At 40.0% G+C, this 21,899-nt stretch overlaps 1 long non-coding RNA gene across 1 annotated transcript in view; it reads left to right on the top strand.

Moving 5' to 3' along the window:
- LOC142600939 (uncharacterized) overlaps positions 1–19,742 on the top strand; it is a 734,111-nt gene extending 714,369 nt beyond the window's left edge. The window contains exon 3 of the long non-coding RNA XR_012834435.1: positions 19,691–19,742. This is a non-coding gene — a long non-coding RNA (uncharacterized LOC142600939). The remainder of the gene's footprint in view (positions 1–19,690) is intronic.
- Positions 19,743–21,899: the final 2,157 nt, after the last annotated feature.

The following is a 21,899-nucleotide window of genomic DNA, read 5'->3' as shown; positions in this document are numbered from 1 at the left end:
AATTAGACGATCTAGAACTAATCATCTACAGTGCAAACAGCATTACACAGGGCCAATAAATGAAATGCATTGTGGTGGACTTTGAAGTGTACCACAGAAGTTTGACTAGCACTGATGATTCAAGAATGAGTTTTCATGAATGATGGGAAAGCTGATCAAGATGTGTCCCAGTTATGTGTTGCGTGGAAATTGATGAAATTGTGAACAAATGGTTATTAATAGCATTGTTAATAAGATCATGAAAGCAACATTCCAAGACGATTCCTCAACAACCTGGAATTTGCTATATAACATGAAACAGGCTTCTAAGCACTGAAGAATGATTATGGGGGGATACAGAATTATTTTTATGAGAACTTATGAAGAGGGATGGAGAAGAAACCCTTATATGGAGATACAGGAGTCACAACAATCAAGAAAGTTAGAATGGAAGGAACAAGACAGAAGACAAGAGAGGATGGCCAACAGCTGGACTGCTGTACATGGAGACAGGAATTAGGTTTAACTGAGGTAAAAACACTGAAGATGTGTCACAGGGGAATTCAGTGTGGGATAGCTGCAAGAGTGGAACCACACCGGTCATTGACATAAAATTTTAAATGTATTTATCAAGACAAGTATAGCAGGCAGGTAGTGATCACTTCAGACACACACCAGTCAAGGCCCCTGTACCTGCCCCTGCCCCTGGACTCAGGGAACAGGACATGCACCTCTGACGGCTTGATGTGTCTCAGTCCTGGCTGGCAGCCTGGCCACTTTGCACACAGCAGTTCCACCATGGGCTCAGACTTCTGCACAGTGTCAAACTTTTGTGTACGGATGTTCCCCTCAAGGGACCAGGAAAGATGCATCTCTAGTAATACATACTATATGTATCATGTACTTTCAAATTCTTAGAAACGATCCATAAATACCAGGAACTGGAACGCAATGCAATTTTGGAAGGAAAATAAAAAACTGTTGCAAAAAAATGCTTCTGCAATGACAGTGCCCAGTCTATCCTTCTTTTGAGGAAAAGAGACTTCAGTGTAAAGACCCAAAGGCTGGAATTTAGTTCAAGGCCAGTATTTAGTTCAACTTCAGTTTACTTTTGTACCCAGTAGCACACTGAGTACTAAAGGTCCCCCACTCTCTCCTGTAAAGATAGTATGAGTTTCACTAGACCAGGTGCTGGAGGAAAGAACCTGAGCTGAGGGTAATGAAGAGATGCCTAGTTCTGTGCCAGCTGCTAGGGTCTCCTCCATTTAAGACAGTACCTCTGAGACCTGCTCCAAGTGGGAGCAGGAGTACTACGTTTCTTCTCAATGTAGCTCCCCAGTTATCTCTGTACCTCTACTTGTAGCTCACCTCCTCTCTTTTTTCACCTGAAAATGTATATAGCAGACATCTGAATGGCCCCTGTGAGAGTGCTTATTCAATTTTGTCACAAGTAAGCCACGCAAAGACATTTCCATAGGTAATAACATATATAGATGCATCTCGTGGATAAAATTATCAAATTTATCCTAGTACTTTGGGAGCCAAAGTAAAAAATTGAAGCTTCTAGTGAAACTAAAGATCCACTTCCTCCAGATATGCCTAAGTATTTTATTAAAAATCAATGGATGCATGGTAACTATTTTTTTATGAATCTTGGCCTCTGCCTAAACTACAAAAACATTTTCAAAAATGTATCCTGTAATAAAGAAGATAGAACCGAATTGTGGTGCATATCTAGGATGCACATATATATAACAAAATAAAAATTTCTCCTTTCACAGAAATTCAGCGAAGTCAGTATATTTATGCACTAATATGAAATTCCATGGACCTCGGGGCAGGTCCTGGGTGACCAGAGAAATGCAAATTTGCACCTAAGCCAAAAGGATGGTCTGGAGAACTACAGAACAGTCAACCTCTCTTCAGTCCCTGGGAAAATCATGGAGAGAATCCTCCTGGCACAAATTTCTAGGGACAAGAAGGACAAGAAGGTGGATTGACTAAGGTTAAGCATACCTGACCATCATTATTGTCTTCTATGATAAAATGACTGGATTTTTTGGATGAGGCAAGAGCAGCACATGTCTTTCACCTCCATTTCATCAGTGTAACCAAGATACAGTGTAGTGGTGCAATGGGAAGACAACGAGGTAAGCAAAATAACTGTTCAGCAGTTGTGTTCAGTGTAGTGATTACTGGGTCAACCAATGGCCTAGAGGAGGTGAAGGAGGAGACTCTCATCAGGTTTGCAGATGACACCATACTGGGGGATCTACTGATATTCTTAGGCACAGGATTGCCATTCAGGAAACCTAGACAGGCTAGGGCAACCTCATGTAATGAAAAAAACCCATGAAAAGTCCTGCACCTGGAAAGGAAGAACTCAACAACAATATGGGCTGGGGCTGGTTGGGGAGCAGCTCTGCTTACATGAAGCTGGTATGCCTTGGCAGCAAAGATGGCCAACAGTGTTCTGGGGTTTTCAGTGTCCTGAGAATCACGGCCAGTAGGTAGAGGGAAGGTATTTTCCTCCCTTTACACAGTATTCATTAGACTTCATGCAGAATACAACGGTTTGGGGCTTTCCAATACAGGAATGCAGGGAACCAACTGGAGCAAGTTCAGTAGAGGCCACCAAGATAGTTGGGGCTGGAGCACTTGCCCTGTGAGAAGAGGCTGAGGGAGCTGGGCTTGTTCATCCTGGGAAAGAGACAGCTTCAGGGCACCAAGCAGCAGCCCCTAGTGCCTATGGGGAGGATACTGAGGACACAGTGCCTGGCTCTTCACAGCAGTGCATGGGGGGAGGATGAGGGACAGCAGGCACAAGATGAAAACAGAAGTTCGGATTGGCTGTAAGGAAAATTATTTTCACCATAAGGGCAGCTCAGCAGTGGAGCAGGTTTCCTAGAGAGGTTACATAGTCTCTGTTCGTGGAGGTTTTCAAGACCCAACTGTATAATGCCCTGAGCGAGCTGGTTAGACCCATACTTGGCCCTGCTTTAAGCAAGAAGTGGGACTAGAAGACCTCTTGAGGTCCCTCCACACCTGGATTATCCTACAGTCCTGTGATTCTATGAGATAATCATATGAATACGTGAACAAACTCTCTAATAAAATCTAAATAATTGAAATTCTTAGAAAATTTAGAGCAGTTCTAATTTTAAGTCTAAATTCCTTAATGGTACAAGAGCCTTTCAGCAAAATCAGTCAATATGACACACTTCAGCATTATGGGAGAGAAAATAGGCATGATTTTCCCAATATTTTTTTGATTGATTTGGAATACATTCTTGAGAACCTAACAGAACCTTTTAGATCCAAGTCTGTTGAGGGTAAAACTTCATTTCTATGATGTTTGATTTATGTATTTCTAAGTGTCTTAGCAGAACCAATATATCCATTAAGAACAGCTTGAAAATCAAAAATATTATAAGAGTTTAACAGGTGCATATAAACTAATAAAGAAGCAGACACTTCGAGGGACCCATTTTCACTGTTTTTCCTCTTGCTCCCACATGAGTTTAATGCAGTGTTAGAATAGGTAACTCCAGTAGGAGTGAATGAACTCTGAACACCTTGGGCATTCATGCTTGATTTTCTTGAAGCACTGATTCAAGTTGTTATTCAAGTTCTGAGTCTAAGAACATAGCAGGATTAGATGTTTCACTAATTTCCGCGGTAAAATTTCAGTGCATGTGAATTGGCAACAACACAAAGTGACGCATAGAGTCTTGGCTACTGGACAGCTTTATGAACAATTAGGACAGAGGGTAAATACTGTAGTGTCATTTAAATGCCGACGCTGTTTCAATATTGCATAGCACGATTGCTTTACGGTCACACCTTCTGGAGAAATTAAATATGTGAAAACCTTCATGGTTTTCCCCACAGCTTTCACCTGCCAGCATTTGAATACAAATCAGCTGCAGAAGCCTCCCTTGAGTTATTCTCAGAAGAACAACCTTCCTTATGTGTTTCCTCTGAATGTAAATGGCAGTTTTATCACTAAGCAGGCCATACAGCAGCTTGGTCTGGAAATAGCATCCTCCTCCATCACGAACCAGGATCAGAGCTCCAAGTGCCAGGAGATGGAAGTCAGCATGCACACTGGAGCCTGTCAACACACTCTAACTTAAAGGTTCGCACGGGACATTTCTGTGTTATCCCAGCAGTCAGGATAGAGACGAAATTGTAATTCAGTCTCATAGTATCTTCATGAGTTTCCATGGTGATGCAGGCAAAAAAACCTGCAGTAACTCCTCCCTGCTACCAGTATCTTGGGAGACAGAGGTGGAGGTTTATGGTAAGGAGCAGGAGCCTCCCAGACATTTCTCTGCTCGCCCGTGCTGCAGACATGAATGCACATACTAGGTGTTGTGACACAACAGACACAGCCACATGATCCAGTAACACCAGAGGAGCTGTTGCGATCACTCATCAGTACTGCAGTGCCTCTTTTGGCAGCATAACAATATGGCTGTATAACACTTACAGTTATGTGTGTACATTCATTCCCAAAATTATTTGTCTCTAAAAGGAAAATGGAAGTTCAGCTAGCAGTAGCCTCAAAAATTAAACTAGAATATCACCTTCAGCCTATTTTTCATCCGTTCAGCCACCTGTGTTAGACAATAGGCATGAAACCAGCTGTGGGAATATTTATTACTTAGAAAAGCAGCAAAGGCAGATCATACACCAAGGCCTTACACCTTTCTTTTTCAAGCCATGATTATGCCAGAGACAATGCCTCTCTAGGACAATATAACGGGATATAATGGGTTAGATATATTTTTAAAATATGGATGATATTCCCCGGTAAATCGATGAAAGTCAGGAGTCTGAACAGCTACAAGTCTGAATTCTAAAAGCTACATCGGTCATGATGCTCAGCACCCTGGAGGATTTGGCTTAAGTATTTTAGGATGGAAGTTTAAGAGTGTTTTTTTTTAACCTAATCTGAAAGTTTATGACCCTATGCTAAGGACTGTTGACTATTTGCCATTCTCACTAATAGTTTAGCTGTTAGACATGTTTTGCAATTTGGTTATTAAGCAATCAAATAGATACTCTTTGAAAAAAAAGAGTTCCTTAAAGCTCTTAGAGACTGCACTATGATTTTCATGTTATGATGAATATAATTTGTATCCTTTGGTTGCTATTTCCTACTTGTCCTTGCTCAACAAAACACATTAATATCACTAAATCTTTTGGAGGGGCAGAGAGGAGCTGGAGAAGCAAACAAATGTTGCTTATTCCCCAATTTAAGATCATCGGAACTATCCATAAAGGAAAGCTTTTTAACAGGAGAGTGGTGACTGACACTTCGGCTGCAGTAAGATATATACAATGATGCTTGCACCCACTCAAAAACATAAAAATAGCAAATTTGGCATTGGAGCTTATATTGTTGACAGCATAATAATGCAATCAAAACTCTGCTACAGAGAAGTAAGTAATTCCCCAAAGTCTTTGCATCATTGCAAACTAACACCCACTCTATAAGGTTGTTTATGAAGGACAAACTACTTGTAAATATGATTGGAAGGTACCCTCCAAGAATTTCCTAAAGTAAATACTCCATCAATGTCATCCAAATAAATTATAAAATGTAATTAAACAAATAACAGGTTTTTTGAAAATTAACTATTTGTAATAAAACATTAACTTTGTAGTAGCCATTGCACATAAATATTTCTTCAATAAACATCAGTTGGACAATACAGAACAATTTTATCACCATAACACAGACCAAAGAAGACAACACTGAAATATGGCAAATATTTCTACCAAAAAAAAGGTGTGTGCAATGTTCTTAGAAATAATTTAAGAAAAGCCATCCACGTATGACACAGTGATCACAAAATCAAACCAACCATTTCAGTTCCCTATAAATTGTGACTTCAGGAAGAACTTGGCTCATATTCTCACCTGATTTAGTTACACAGCTGCAGCTAGGGACAGTTTAGACACCCAAACCAGAAATTAGTTCCCCAGTGACTAAATTTTATGATCACAGCTCTGTGGGAGAAATATGTGGTGAAAATCAGAAACCTCTGTTACTAAAACTCGTTTTCTTATTTCTCAGGAAGAATGCTTCTCTTGGTAAAGTTTAGGCCAATTGGACAGATGAGATTTATGAGCTGAAGAAACACACATTGAGCCAGAGTAGCTGGTGTTCCCACTAAGGATGCTGCTGATCCCCTGTATCCGCACAATGTGGTGGAGCCAATCCACTAGCACCAGTCAGGACAAAACTCAGAGGAAAATACAGATGTAACTTGCAGAACTGTGCCATTTATTTTCCTTTTTTTTTTTTTTTTTTTTTTTTTTGTGAGAGAGAGAGAGAGAGAGTTTTTTAGCACTGATTTTGAATCAAAATCACAAAGACAATTTTCAAACTTGGCACATTATGCCAAGGAAAAAGATATGCAAACAATGAAATTACTCCTCCTTTGTTCAATACAGAATATTTTACTATTCTGAAATTGAAATGTTGATGTCCAGTTCCTGACCTGGCCCAAAACATCATTTTGTTATTCCACAAGAGAGTCTCATATTGCTCTGAAAAGAAAAAACCTCTTAGTTTTACATGTATATCCTAAAAAGGGATCTTAACGAACTAGTCCATTAACAGTTGTGAAACACTGCTATTTTTAAAAGCTATTCCATTTGACCCTCAGCTTTTTCCACCCTTCACTGTCCATTTTCCTGTAGTACTACAGACAGGTTGGCCGCTACTGCAACAGATTGCATTGGTGCTACTAAGAAATCATCTGCCATGCAAATATGGGCTTAATCCCAACCTGTTCCACCGCCTCTGAATAACAGCGTTCATAGCAAAGCTTGTGAATGGTTGAATGTCCAGGGTGTTTGTGGCCTGCCTGCTCACTTTTGCAGTAGCGTTGGGTACTAAGCTGACAAGGGCAATAATAATTGAACGCAACCCTTGCTCGCTCTGTAGTGCCTTGACAATACCACTTCAGCACACAGAAGAAACAAGTTCCCACCCATGTTGTAATTCTTATCTTGGATCTGCCTTTCATGGGTAGCTGCTCCCATGCACTGTTTCTTCATGTAAAACAACCTGTTTAGTACTACTGGGCTCCTGAGAGCCTGTAAACCACAGATTCATTTTTTTTCCCCTGTATTGCATTTCTCCCCTTTCAATTTATGTTCCCCTAAGAAGTGCTGCTAAAGCTACATGTGTAGAGATTAAAGGCAGGGTCTGCTGTGGCTTACAGACATCAAAAGCCAAGAGCAGTGCAAGACTGGAGTAAATTGCACGGTACTGACTTTTGTTAGTCTCCAAAAGCCTCTCATTATCATTCTTGCTGTAAGTGCTCTCTACGGCTTCTCTAGTGATTGTAGATGCCCATCAGAGGTGATAAATACTACCTCTGGAGAGAGCACAGGTGACTTAATTAACATGGGAGAGGAGGCCGTGAGGTGGGTGGGTGTAGTGACTTGTGGAAGCTGTTATTCGTGACACATCGCACCTTACATTTCCTGGTTAATTTATTGTTTGCAGAAACAATTGCAGTTTGTCTAAAACAAACAGAGAAAAAAAACCCCAACCCTTCTGGTAGTAGTTTAAATACAGTGTAAAGCCATGCTTTCACCCGTCCCCCCTCATGTGATGCAGTTATACTGATGTACAGGTGTTTTATATACATACTTCTGTGTATATATATGTACACACATCTCTCCCTCTGGAGAGGCAAGTACCTATTCCAGTGTAAGCTACCTTCAGAGTAGTATAACAAAATGTCTCTTGAATGCACGAGAATGAGCATATTGTTTTTTTAAACGCCCATCCATCCCAGTACCCCATCTCCCGCACGAGCTGTTAGCAGATCTGGATGGAGAAGTGTGAGACCAAAACAAGAGCGTACGGTTCCCCCCGAGTGCTGTCCCATCTCTCTAATCCCTACTGGAGGGGTCTTCTGAGCCCGATGTGGTTTCTATATTTAGAAATCTGGATTAGAAACCATAACATAATTTTACATAATAATTCATAAACTTAGGCCAGATCTACATCTTTTTTCCCATTTCTCTGCACAATTTACTGCATTTTACCAAATCCATCTGCCTGCAGTTCGAATTCCAGGTTTCCCTGCTGGTATTCAGGATGGCTTATGGGTTCTTTCGATTCCCCTCATATCTAGTTCATCACTCTCCCAATATTTCATTCCTTTCTGTCCATTTCCTGCAAATTTCAGAGGGATTGCTCCATTATTTGTTCTGTCATGGTGATCTCATTTTGCTCACTCATCTTAAATCTTCCTTCTTTTGTTCTTTAGTGTGTGACTTGCAGCATAAACCTCTTGCAGCATAAATACCCTGTATGAAAAATCCAGAATATTTTTTTCTGTATGAACAAATCAGGAATGTTTCTTTCATTCTTAGTCAAATTGTTGGCTTTCTGCTGAAATAAAAAGACATTATGTATTTTTATATCTTTCAAATAGGTTTCCACACATACAATAATTTTAATTTATTGTAGAAATGTCCCTAAAAGACACGGAATGTTGTTTCACTTTTACAGGTAAATTAAAAATAAATGCATGTGGGTTATTCCATCTTTGGATAGTTTTAGGGATTGGTTTGGTGGGTTTTTCTTTTTACTTCTGACTGTTTGGGGCAGTGGCAAAATTAAATATGTTTCATTGCAAAAACTGGTTTATATATCTTCTTCAGGGAAAAATATGTTTGATTAAAGCTTCCAATTTAACATACATTCCTTCAAAAGTTGTATGTATGTAGAGGAATTTAGTGAATTGTAACTAGGTATTATGTTGTAGATAAGGCTATATAGCAAAATACGGGAAAAAAAAGTAAATAGTGACAAGAATACCATGAATGTAGGATGGTGATGGTGGCATGAAGAAGTGGTCTAGGGAATGATGAGTCACAAAAAATAGTTTGTGAAAAATTGGGGGCTTTTTTGTTATCTTTGCATGAGTTGTTGTTAGTTCATATAAAATATTTTTTCTCCTCACCTCTTTATTACTTTGTGCTGGACGCAATGCCTCTATTTACATAGATAAAGGCACTTGCTCTGATATGTTATCCACATCCTAGGCCAACTGGTACAGGGTCACACAGACTGCTGAGGGCCAGAACCTCTTTGGGGAGACCAACCATTTCCACACACCCTAGCACTTGGCTTGAATCTCCTTTCCCGAGGTGATCACACAAAGCCTTTAATAACAATTTTCTGGGAGCTTTTAAAGTTGAAAGAATTTGAAATCACCTGAGGTTTACATTGCAGAGAACTAAAGCAGACTTCTTCTAGTATTAGGCTGAGGATATGTGGTTTATGCTCTGGGAGCTTTTTACTGGAGGAGCTTGGGGTGTGCAGGGTCTCTGTGTTGCAAAACATGACATCTCCACAGGACACAATTCTGGGAATTGCCTCCAGAAACACACTCTGGTTTCATCAAGAAGGGAACTGATTTACTTCAAGAGAGTAGAGGAATGAACACACTATGTATGAGATGGGGACAATTAGGGGCAAGAGAAGGAAATAAATTATTTGACAGCATAGGTATACCTAGTGAGTTCCAAATTACCTCAGGGGGTCCCAAAGAGGGCCTTTTTATGCAAAAACTTGGTATTATGGGGATAAATTAGAAGCTGGATGTAGCGAGAGGTATACTTTGTGGCATAAATTTGGACATCTGGAAATGGATAGTAACGAATGCGAAGGTGAATGGAAAAAGGTTTGCAATATGGGCAAAGCAGGAGAGGAATCTAATAGGAACAAAAATTCTACAAAAGTAGACAGAAACCTATGGTGATCTCTTTGAAATGGGTTTGTATACAAGAGAAAACTAAATCAGACATGACATTAATGGGTTATGAGCTTGCGGGTTTATGTTATTATACAATTTAAAAAAATAATTATAGAGGAATCTATGTGCACTGTGAGTATTACCATACTTTCTCACTCCACATTTCCTTTCCTCCAGTGTTTCTCCGTATTTATTCAAGGTACACTACAGGGAATATGTAGACATAAATTCTTCTCCAGTTTCAGCACTCTATATTTGAAGAAGGAAAAATAACAAATTCTTCTCAGGTTGTCAGTCTAGTAGGTGGTAGCAAACCCACCTCTTGCCAATTCTCAAATTCTATTCCGAATTCTTCCCGTTTTGCTCCCCTTACATGCATTGGAGTGTATATTAATCCTCAAAATGTAGTGGAGTAGCAAAACAGTTATCTAAATAGTTCAGTCTGGCAAATTCCTTCATTGTGTGGAGCAAGGCACAGGAAATGAAAATTCAGTAATTACTCATTAGAAACATGAAAGACAAAATAAAAGTCAAATACAAATTATTCTTTAGAAACAAAAAAAAAAAAACAAAACCAAAAACTAAAATTGCTGGTCTGTGCTATTTAACAAACCTCTATGTTGTTAATGAAGAGCTTAGACAAGCATTATTCATCCTCACAAGATTTCAGGGTGGTAAACAAGAAAGGAGAATAATATTTTGCTGACTTGACAAAGCAGTCTAATATTTTGAGAATAATTGTTTACCCCAGAATATTTTACAGAAGGGTGGGATAGCAGAATATTTTGTAATTTCTTTTACTAGTTGTCTTGGTTTCAGCTGAGAGGATTGATTTTCTTCACAGTAGCTGGTGTGGGGATATGTTTTGGATTTGTGCTGGAGACAGCATTGATAATATAGAGATGTTTTTGTTCTATGGACCTATTGTTGAGCAGTGCTTACACGGGGCCAAGGCCTTTTCTGCTTCTTGCACTGCCCTGCCAGCGGGATGGCTGGGGATGCACAAGGAGTTGGGAGGAGACACAGACAGGACAGGTGACCCAAACTGACCAAAGGGATATTCCATACCATATGATGTCATGCTCAGTTTATAAGGAGCTTGGGGGAAGGGGGGGCGGGGGGGCGGCGGCGTTCGGAGCGATGGCATTTGTCTTCCCAAGTAACCATTATACGTAACAGACCCCTGCTTTCCTGGAGATGGCTGAACACCTGCCTGCCCATGGGAAGTGGTGAATGAATTCCTTGCTTTGCCTTGCTTGTGTGTGCGGCTTTTGCTTTACCTATTAAACTGTCTTTATCTCAACCCACGAGTTTTCTCACTTTAACTTTTCCAATTCTCTCCCCCATCCTGATGGGGGGGGGAGTGAACGAGCGGCTGCGTGGTGCTCAGATGCCGGCTGGGGTAAAACCACGACACTAGTTTTCTATTTACTTCGTATGCCTCCATAAATATGAGAGGTTTTATTTTTAGACCTCACATTTTTGCTCTGATTTAATCTAAAAGTGAGTTATCCAAATTTAACAAGTACATTTCTGAACATAAGATCTTTCTAGGTGATAAAGCCAAGAAACTCCCTTATCACAGTGAATAGCTGAATGATCACTTTGTAAGCTTATCGGTAGAAACATGAAGTACAGAGTAATCTAATTGTTTTTAAGGAAGTTTTGTTTTGAAAAAAATACTTTGAAAAATCAGATTCCTCATATTTGGAATCCAACTCTATTAGATCAAATTTAATAACAACAACATAGAAACCAAATTTTAACGTAAGATTTTAGCTGGGAAATGAGAAATCATGAAGATTAATTTTTCTTATTGTAGTGTTTGTTAGAAGTTAAGCTTGGACTCAAACTGAGCTGCACGCACTTCTTTTGAAGATATTGAGGATGATTGGGGGGGGGCAGGAGAAAAATACATTTATTTTAGCAGACATTGTCTGTCCTGTTGCTAGTAGTAGCCATCTCTCTAAAGCATTTATTTTTAAAACCTTCTTTTGTCCATTCAAAAGAAATTATATTTAGCACTTATCTGTCATTTTGAAGTCTAATTAGTTAGCCTTGCATTCTTATTAAATTATGAAGAGTTGAAGGTCATGTCATACATCATTTCAAAAGTAAATGTCCCCTAAGTTTTTAATACAGTCTTGAAATTTACCACTTTTACAGATATGACATTTGGCATTAAAGATTTCAACATCATTAGAACACACGTTAAAAAGAAAAAGCCAGGGTTTATAAAGTTCATTGATTTTCTTATTTTATGAGGAGAAATTTGATTTAGTATACTTATTTTCTAAAATCACTGAGTAGCATGATTCATCATTTGCAGAGGTTTTATACCAGCTTATCTCAATTGCTTTGTTGGAGTTACTTCTGTCTATTTTGAAATGATCCAACACAGAACCAGGTCCAATTACCTACATATGCTTTCAACATATGCATGGTCATATCCCAGTTGGCAACACAACCTCCTCTTCTCCCTGCCCCACTGATTACAGAAGTGGGATGCTCTGATGGCAACAGAAAGCCCAACTGATTTTTTGCCCTGGATGAAGATATGGAGCTGCAAAATGGTCCAGAGAGCAGGCAGCATCCAGGGTGGGGAAGAACAGAGGTTTTGGAAGCGGTTTCCAAATCCTATGCAAACAGACATGGGCAGAGGGCTCTGGGTCACCCACAGGAGAGAGGTGGGAGCCTGCGGGGTGCAGGTCTCACTCGTAGGTGTCTTGTGGAGGGAAGGCATTGAAGTCCACGGATGTTGCCTTCAGATTTTACACCCCCACAGCTTTGCTGAGACAGTGCCAGGCCCCTTACAGCCTTGGTTGGAGAGTCCTGGCTCTTCAGCATCTCCTGGGTGCTTCTTAGCCCAAGAGGCAGCCCCACGGCACTTTCTCCCTCCTGCAGACAGACTGCTGGGTAAGAACAAACTGCCTGCACAGGAACAGGTCACTTCTGTGTGTCTCTTTCTGGTTTTCATGTCTGTGCTCACAAACTGCGCCTGCACTTTTGGCTGGGGCTGCTAAGGGAAGACTTTACACCTGGAAGAAACTGTACATTTGATAATCAGCAGCAAAAGCTTCAGTGACTTTGGTTGTCTTGCTTATTCCAGTTCCCTCAGCTGAACTCTCAACATCTGTTATACCTAATGCAAATATTTGTGCAGCAGAATTGTTTCATTTTTCAAAATAATTTAGAAATAAACATCCATCTCTGTTCTGATTTGTATTTAGGCACTGCTTTAGACTTTACATTTGGGTCTCTATTGGTATAAATAAAACCAATAGATTTAACAGGATAAAAAGCATTTGGGGCTTTTTTCCTGCGGTTTCTTGCTTTTGCAATGCCTGGCTTTCCGACTGGGTTTTATTTTTAAGGCTTCACTGCATGTTTTGCTGCCAAGTTAACCAAACAACTGGTAAAAACATGTGCACCTGCACCACACTTGCCTTCATTAGCAGTGTGCTCAGAGAGAAGGGAGGGAGGTGAGAAAGAACTCAACAAACCAAGCTACAAAGTGCTAAATCCAACTGCGTGCCAGTGTGGTGAAACCTTGGAAGCCCTTCAAAAGGATGTTGGCGTATCTGCCCTTTCTTTCTTAACAAACTGACAAATGTCTCGATTGCTTGAGCAGATCTTTCAGTAACTATTCCAGAATTATGGTCCACGGTGGATAATCCATTTTTGGTGCACAGCTACTTCTTTGATGGCTACAGTCACAGAGTTATCACTAAAGATTATTAACTGGTTCTAAGATTACAGTTTATAATGGAAAATAGGGCACACATCAAAGAATATTGGTATTATATTTTTCTCAAACTGAAATACAGGGAAGTAGGAACTGGAAGAAAAGGAAAGCTTAAAATTGGGACACCTGGTGAGAAACATGAACTTCTCCCTAACACAGAAGAAATTCTAATTCTTCTAATAGGCCATTACAGTAACTTTGAAAAGAAAAAAAAACAGCACCCACCTTTCAATTCCATAAACCTTATATTTAGGGCTCAGATATATCAATCTGAAACCCAGAATCTGATAGCAGGTACTCCTGAAACACCCGGGAGTACATTCATCTGATACAGCCTCACCTTTTTACTTGAAGTGTTGCTATTAAAACAAACAAAAAAGAATAAATCATTCACAGTCTCAGCTAAATCTCAGTTCAATCTCAGGATCAGCCTCAGGTCTTACACTGTTAACTTTGACATCTCAACTTTAGACAAAAAAAAGGAGCATTAGATAAAAGTATAAGGGCACCATTTTTTTGCCTGTGGCTTGCCCATAAAAGTTTTGTTTCCCACCATGCCAAAAGCTGTTGCAAGATAAATGATGTGGGCCACCCTAGAAGCGTGGAAAGCTAAGTCTCCATGCATATCTCTCTCAAAAAGAAAACTGGCATTCTGCAAAGCCAGTTGTAGCCGTCCATCTGCTCAGCTGAGAGGCTAAAGATGCCATGAAAGTGCTGAGTCTCCTTTTTCCCCATATGATAAATTTGAACTAAATATTTTTTGACATCTTTTAGGACAAGTCAGAGTCAAAGAAAACCAATTGCCTGGTTTATGCCTTAGACCTAGCCAAGCAGGATAACCAGAGGACAGCCATTAATCATTAACAAATTACAAAGCAATCACCATGCCAAGCCAAAGGTAAAATCAATTACAGTGACAATTAAAGTGGTCGGATATCAGACCTGAAAGCTTCGCAGTTAATAGATGTTCTAATACAAGGTAGCAGAGGCTATAGGCTTCTGAACTTTCAACTAACAAACTAGATTTTCCCTAGAATGAATAAAGCTATTAGTTAATAGCAATTATTTGTATAATGAGCTAAACACAAAACTACATATAGAAATTAAACTAATGAATTAATCTCCTTCCTTGCAAAGAATAACCGGTAGTTAAAGCAACAATAAAACATTACAAAGCTTTTAATAATCACAGCTGCTTTTAGCTGCAATTAAGATAAGAACAAAAGAAATTGGCACTTTCCTTTTCTCTAAATTGAGTGATAAAAAAAGGAAAATGTGGATTACTTAGTGGCCAGGGTCAGAAAGAGTACAAATTGTGCCTTCTACTCCTATTCCTGGAATGAAGCAAAGTCTAACAAGACTTTTCCAGGTTACAGCTCTGTGCAGCTAAATGTGTCCTTCTATTGACATATTATGGCATGAATGTTTTTAAGTTGGGTTGAAAATGTTCGAGAGCTGAATTGAAATGAGAATTCCAGGTACAAAGAAAACCAGCAATGAATCAGAAGGGAGAATGCAGATCCTATCACGTGAGAAGGATCTGAAAGTCCAGGAAAATGAAGAGAATTCAGATATTCATCTCCCAGCCGAAGCTCAGGCAAACCATCATGCTGCTATAAATACACAGTGTCTGGTTTCAAGATAAATTTTCATGGACTGGGCTGCCTGAGAACATGAACACAGGAAGCGGATCCCCCCCTGAGAAGACCATGCAGGCAGATTGGAATGTTGCTGTTAGACCCAGCCTCCTGAATGCAGGTACCTCAATTGAGAGAGGTACCTCCTTGAGAGCCCTGCCTCAGGCACCTAGACTTCAGATAGAGTCTGGATTTCTGAAAAACAGCAGCCCTAAATCAGTCTACATTTGCGTTGCTTCCAAGACATAGCCACCAAGCAACGCTCTTCTGTCTCTGCTCATCAAGGATCCTTGGCAAGTGCCCCTTAGTTAACATTAGTTGAAAAGTGCTTCCCATTCTATGAATGAGAAATTTGTGCACGTAATCAAATCAATTTTCTAACAAAGTACAACAACAAAACCTACAAAAAACTCATTCCCATCAGGTTTTAAGTACAAAATACAATCTCGTTGAGTGTTTTATCTGAGTTCTACTTCTTATTTCATTCCTAGGATCTCTTGTTCTCAGAATTTCTCTAAATTATGAATCAAAATTGCTAGGTTTACAAACTTGAAAATTAACTGTGGTTATGACCTAATTTGAATTCCCAACCAGGCAGGGTCATTTCATACCAGACAGCTGATGGCCAATGCATTCAAGGAGAAGGAATTAATGAAGGACTCACTCTCCTTGTCTATTAGAACTAAATACACGTTAAATTATCTTTTAAAAGCAGTTATTCAAAACATTTAAAAAATTAAATTTTCATATAAAGATGCATTTAAAAAGCAACTGCCAATAACAAAATTTGAAAAAAAGCTAGTAGACAAAATGCAAAAACGTACAAAAATGCATGGAAACTGATCTCATGCTCATACTTTCTGACATGGAATCAGCACAAGCAGGTCCATGCTTTCCAAACCTCTGGGTTTTTTTCATAAAGTAATTATGGAATGGCATCCATTTATCAATATGTAAATGGATGTGCTCAGTAACTGAATCCAACATACAGAATAACTAACTACATACATAACTATTCTTTAAAAGTGAAATGGGCTGAAACCTAGCTTATCTTTGGTGACAAATTTCACTGTGGGCCAAAGCTCATATGGTTATTATTTAATTTGTAATGGGAAACTTTTCAAAATACATATTTATTTCACTTAAAACTGTGGAATTTCAGTTTAGCAATCTACAGAAAGTAGGGGCAGGAGCTTTTTTATTTTTAAGTTTTGAACCTGAAATAGGCTGTTTCTTTCTTATTTTTCTAACAAAAAATTGGAGCTATAATGAGCACTATTAACTGTCTCAGACTGTAGGCAATGTAGTGATGTATTTTTCCCTGGATACAGGTACTATATGTCTTTAATCTGTTCAGTTCAATAAACATTTCACGGCTTGGACTAAAAATATTAGTTTAGTGCTTTAATCATGGAGAGCATTTATCTGAGATAATCTATAATGTTTTAAAACACTTCCAGGTTAATATTAAAACCTTGAACTTAGGAAACTCATTTATCTCCAAATATTAATCAATTTGTATGTTGATGACTAGTCAAAATTATCAGTGGTTACAAGGTCTTAATCTGTCTTTCCAATCGGATATGGACATCTTCTTCAGGTTATTTTTATTCCTAGATGGATGCCAAAGACTGAAACAGCTACATGTGTGAGGCACTGTACCTGGCTCAATAAACTGTGAAAGATTTGTCCTCGCTCTGCATCACATAAGTGTCCTTGTCTCCTTTCCTCTTCCATGAAGTAATACCTCTATCTCAGTGGGTTTCTGCTTGTCCTCCTGACTGAATATATTCCAGAGGCCAAATAATTCTCCTGTGCATGTGAAGTCTAACACCTATGCCACCAGCTGACCTTCCCTGTTTTACATATGCTTTACATTTTCTTATTTCTATAATTTACTTCAGTAGTCAGCTTATTCAAAGTTATTTCTTCCCTGGACTCTCATCATTAACCTTTAATAATTTTTTCTGTATGTAAGTCATGAAAGTAAAATGACCAGTTCAACCCATCAGTACAAGATGTCTTTGAAACATTAGAAATTACACTAAGACAGAGGAAATATGAATATTGCTTCTTTACTTTGTCACTGACTTAGTGCGTGTCCTTAAGCTTTCTGTATTACTAGATTCTATCTCTAAAATGGTAAAAATAATAGTTGAATATATTCTATGCATACATGTATATATTATATACATATTATATACAAAAGCCATTTTCTTTCAGCATTTTACAGGCTTTAGTATAGGCCTGTCTCTCAAGCTTTCAATGTTCAAGCTAGATTGCATTAACCACAAATGGCTACACTTACAAAGGGAAAACACCAACCTGCTGGGTGAGACAAACCAACATGCAGAATTGCCCTCCTGTCTGCTGAGTTCTGCAGGATAAACTCTTTCCTCCAGCCTTGTTTTCTAGTACAGCAAATTTCAGCATTTTCCCCAGCCCCAAAAAATTCTGAAGAAACCCCTGTGCACTCCCAAGATAACCACCTACGAGTACAGGCAAGCTCCCTCCTCAGCTCCAGGGTGCCTCTTTCCTGCATTGTCCATCACACCTGCCTCTCCAGGGACATCCTCTTGCAGTGCATGTTCAGGCTGTGCCTGGCAATGAAGAGCACCTCCTCAAGATGGACGGTTTGGCCAAAAGAGTAGCCAACTGCCAGAATACCTGGTTGTTCTCTGCTTCAGAGCCTGAGCCTTTTTTACCTACAAAATACTAACACTTTAATCTATGTATGAACAATAAACACATCCATATGCTCTGCCAGTCCTCCCGCCCCAAGTTTGTGAAGTCCTTTGCATTATAGGGAACTGCTAGATCCAAAGGAGATCTTTACAGATCTCTGTCCACAGGAAACTTTGTCCTTGTGCTGCAGCCTGAAGACTCCGTAGTTCTAAAACTAATTTGCTTGCTTTAGTCTTGCACCTTAATTACTCTAAAAATGAAAGCTCTTTGCCTCACCAATTTCTTAGCCAGACCCCGCAAGTTCTATGACAATCCCCCCAAAGACCAGCTTGCCACATAAAAACAAATTGCCCTGCCATAAATGTTATGAAAAACCTACTACCTAGCAGAATATCTCCTCGTTATAATGAAAAATATCAGTTGCATTACAGCTTGAATTTTTTTTTTCCTGTTGGAATGATAAAGGCTCAGGAGACTGATTGCTTCCTGTACAGCAAGAAGGTCGTTCTATGAACTGAAAGTTGTGAGGATTGGACAGATTAGGGCTATGTGAGACTTTGTTTACTGGAAATATTAAATAGATACTTAATGACCCAGAAGCAGGTTCGCAATTTTACATCTATTGCAAAGGAGTTGCACAAAATATTTGATACCTTTATCAAGAAATATTTGGATACATTTCTAAGAAATTTTGTGATGATGCTGCAGATATCACAGAGACAGTGACCAAGGGAAAAAAATTAAATTAGGTTTAGTCTATCAGACAAAAGATGTCAATCTAGGACCTCCAGAGACTGCAGGGTTGATAAGCAGTTACTGATTCAAGAGCATTTAAATTACACGATAGAATAAAAAGAGCAGGGTGAGATAAGCACTGGTGATTGGGAGGGGCAGGGGAGGCAGGAGAAGAACCTACAAAACTATCTGTAGATTTATTATTTCAATCAAACACCAGAGGAAGTGTGTTGGGTTTGCATGGCAAGGTTTTGTAGCGGGGGGGCTACAGGGGTGGTTTCTGTGAGAAGCTGCTAGAAGCTTCCCCTGTGTCTGACAGAGCCAATGCCAGCCGGCTCCAAGATGGACCCACCGCTGGCCAAGGCCAAGCCAATCAGCGCCTCTGTGATAACATATTTAAGAAAGACAAAAAAAACATTTAGAGAGAGCTTTTGCAGCCAGAGAGAGGAGTGAGAAGATGTAAGAACATCTGCAGACACCAAGGTCAGTGAAGAAGGAGGGGGAGGAGGTGCTCCAGGCGCCGGAGCAAGATCCCCCTGCAGCCCGTGGTGAAGACCATGGTGAAGCAGGCTGTCCCCCTGCAGCCCATGGAGGGAGGATGAGGGGGTGTAGAGATTCCACCTGCAGCCAGTGGAGGACCCCACGCCGGAGCAGGTGGAGGCCCCTGAAGGAGGCTGTGACCCCGTGGGAAGCCCACGCTGGAGCAAGCTCCTGGCAGGACCTGTGAATCCGTGGAGAGAGGAGCCCACGCCAGAGCAGGTTTGCTGGCAGGACTTGTGACCCCATGGGGGACCCACGCTGGAGCAGTTTGCTCCTGAAGGTCTGCACCCCATGGGAGAGACCCACGCTGGAGCAATTCGTGAAGGACTGTAGCCCATGGGAGAGACTCACGTTGGAGAAGGTCGTGAAGGACTGTCTCCCGTGAGAGGGACCCCACGCTGGAGCAGGGGAACGATGAGAGGAGTCGTCCCCCTGAGGAGGAAGGAGCGGCAGAAACAAGGTGTAGTGAACTGACCGTAACCCCCATTCCCCGTCCCCCTGTGCCGCTGAGGGTGGGGGTGGAGGTTGAAGCCGGGAGTGAAGTTGAGCCTGGGAAGATGGGAGGGGTGGGGGAGGTGTTGTAAGATTTGGTTTTATTTTCTCATTCCTCTACTCTGTTTTGCCTAGTAATACATTAGATGAATTCCTTCTCTAACTTCAGTCTGTTTTGCTCATGATGACAATAATTAGTGAATGATCTCTCCCTGTCCTTATCTCAATGCATAAGCTTTTTGTTGTACATTTTCTCCCCTGTCTAATGAAGGAGGGGAGTGATAGAGTGGCTCTGGTGGGCACCTGGCCCTCACCCAGGGTCAACCCACCACAGGAAGGATGTCATGTAGAGTGTGGTCAAAACAATTGACATAAGAAATCCCAACAAAACTCGACAAAATAACGCAACGGCTGGCTGGAACCTGCCTAGAAAGTTTACTGAGGCTCAACAACATTGTCTGTGAAACAGTTTAAACTGCAGAGGTGGAAGAAGAGCTATTCAGCATCTAAAAAGATCAGAAAGCCCAGTGAGATATTCATCCTGGAAAAAATGTCCAGCCAGCAGAATCTGTGTTATATGTTGATATAGATAAAGACATATGTTTTCACTCTAGGTTGCAGTGTAACGTTGGAACAACTTGACCTCATTTTAAATGAGCTAGCTCAGGTATTGGAAGCAGTGTAAATGCTATGCTATGCTGCAATATTTATTCTGCAAAGGCAATTAGAGCTTTTTGCTTCTATGGCTAGCTTCCTTCTAATGAGTTTGCTTGCTACTTGCTTATCAAAGCAATCTAGTTCACTGAAAGCTATTTCCAGTATCTCTGCAGTCTTTAAAAGGTACATGCACTCAGATGTCACAATAATGTAAGACTGAAACAAATGTTATTGGGACTATACCACTGGTTTCCTATCTGGTAAGGAAAAGGATACTGAACAAATTCTACTGAGATAGCTAAAATAAGCAAAAAAGTCTGAAAAACAGATGTGAGGGCAATGTCAGCTATGCAAATAAATGATTGTCCTCATTAAAGGCTGGAAATCACACAGGCAAATCAGTGGCTCAGTTGCATTCTTCTAAAAATCTTTCCTGGGAGAAAATGGTCTTTGGCCTGATTTCAGTTCTCATTACCAACCCTCATAACACAGGTGAACTTCAAGTAATTTCAGTTTTGCCTGGAGTAACTCTGTAGTAAACTTAAAATGCACAGATTCAGAAGTGGAGGAACCACTTCTCTTTGCCAGGACCAGGCACCACTGGCGTTAAAGGAAGGCCTGTACTCTGTCCCACTAGGGAGAAAGAAAAGAAGATAAAAGATTAGGAGGCCAGCAAACACCAACCTGCTAACTGTTCTTGCACCTTGCCCTCACACCAAAAAAATGGCAAGGGAACCCCCTCTTTCCTTATTCCTAGGTCCCTGGTCTATATAGCAGCTCTGCTAATTGAATCTGATTTTACATGGGATAGATCAATTTGGTCCTTAATACACAATACCAGTACAGCTACTTTGTAGATATATGTTGTTTGTCAAAGGCTTATACTAATCAAATCTGCAGAAATCTGGTTCACTTTTAGGACCCTTTTATGTTCACCTTCTAGTAAGTCCAAGCATTTTTTTACTTGGCTGCTAAATAATTTCTTCTTCAGATTGAAGTAAAAAAAATATTAAATTCCAATTGCCTTTAAGAACTTTGCAATGTTTTATCTTAACTAGACCTTTAAAAAAATCCCTCTTTAATTACATTATTTTCCTTAGTAGTGGGAAATCTACGCTGCTACAGCAAAAATCGACTTTTCTAGTGCAGCTCAATTTTGACTTGTAATGAAATTCTCTACTACTGCTGAAATTGGCATCTTCTAAAACATCTTTTAAGATTTCGTCCATGACAAATGTTCTTGGAACTGCCTTCACAGCAAGGTTTATATTGATGACAAGAACAAGTAAATAGAAGAAAGGATCAACACGAATTTCACCTATTGCCTTCAGTATTTCCAGGAAGGAGAGATCTGTTCATTGATTATTTCAGAAGCAACTGTCCCATTCACCCGCTTCAAGGTTCCTCTGATGGGAATGCACCCAGGTAAGGTACTTATTCCATAAAAACAGGAAGTCTACAAATTCAGCATAATATCATTTAATAACTGAATTTCTCCCCAGCAAGAAGTTATTTCTCCATAAAATGTGTGAACTTAATCTTCCTCAGTGCAAAATAAAATACATTAATTTAAATAACCACTTACAATGCAGTCAGTCATTTTAGCAGAGAGGTCTTGCTTGTGATGTCCAACAT

The sequence above is a fragment of the Balearica regulorum genome, chromosome 3 (genome assembly GCF_011004875.1).
Source record: "Balearica regulorum gibbericeps isolate bBalReg1 chromosome 3, bBalReg1.pri, whole genome shotgun sequence".
Classification (NCBI taxonomy): Eukaryota; Metazoa; Chordata; class Aves; order Gruiformes; family Gruidae; genus Balearica; species Balearica regulorum.
This window is presented reverse-complemented; position numbering and strand designations above follow the sequence as displayed.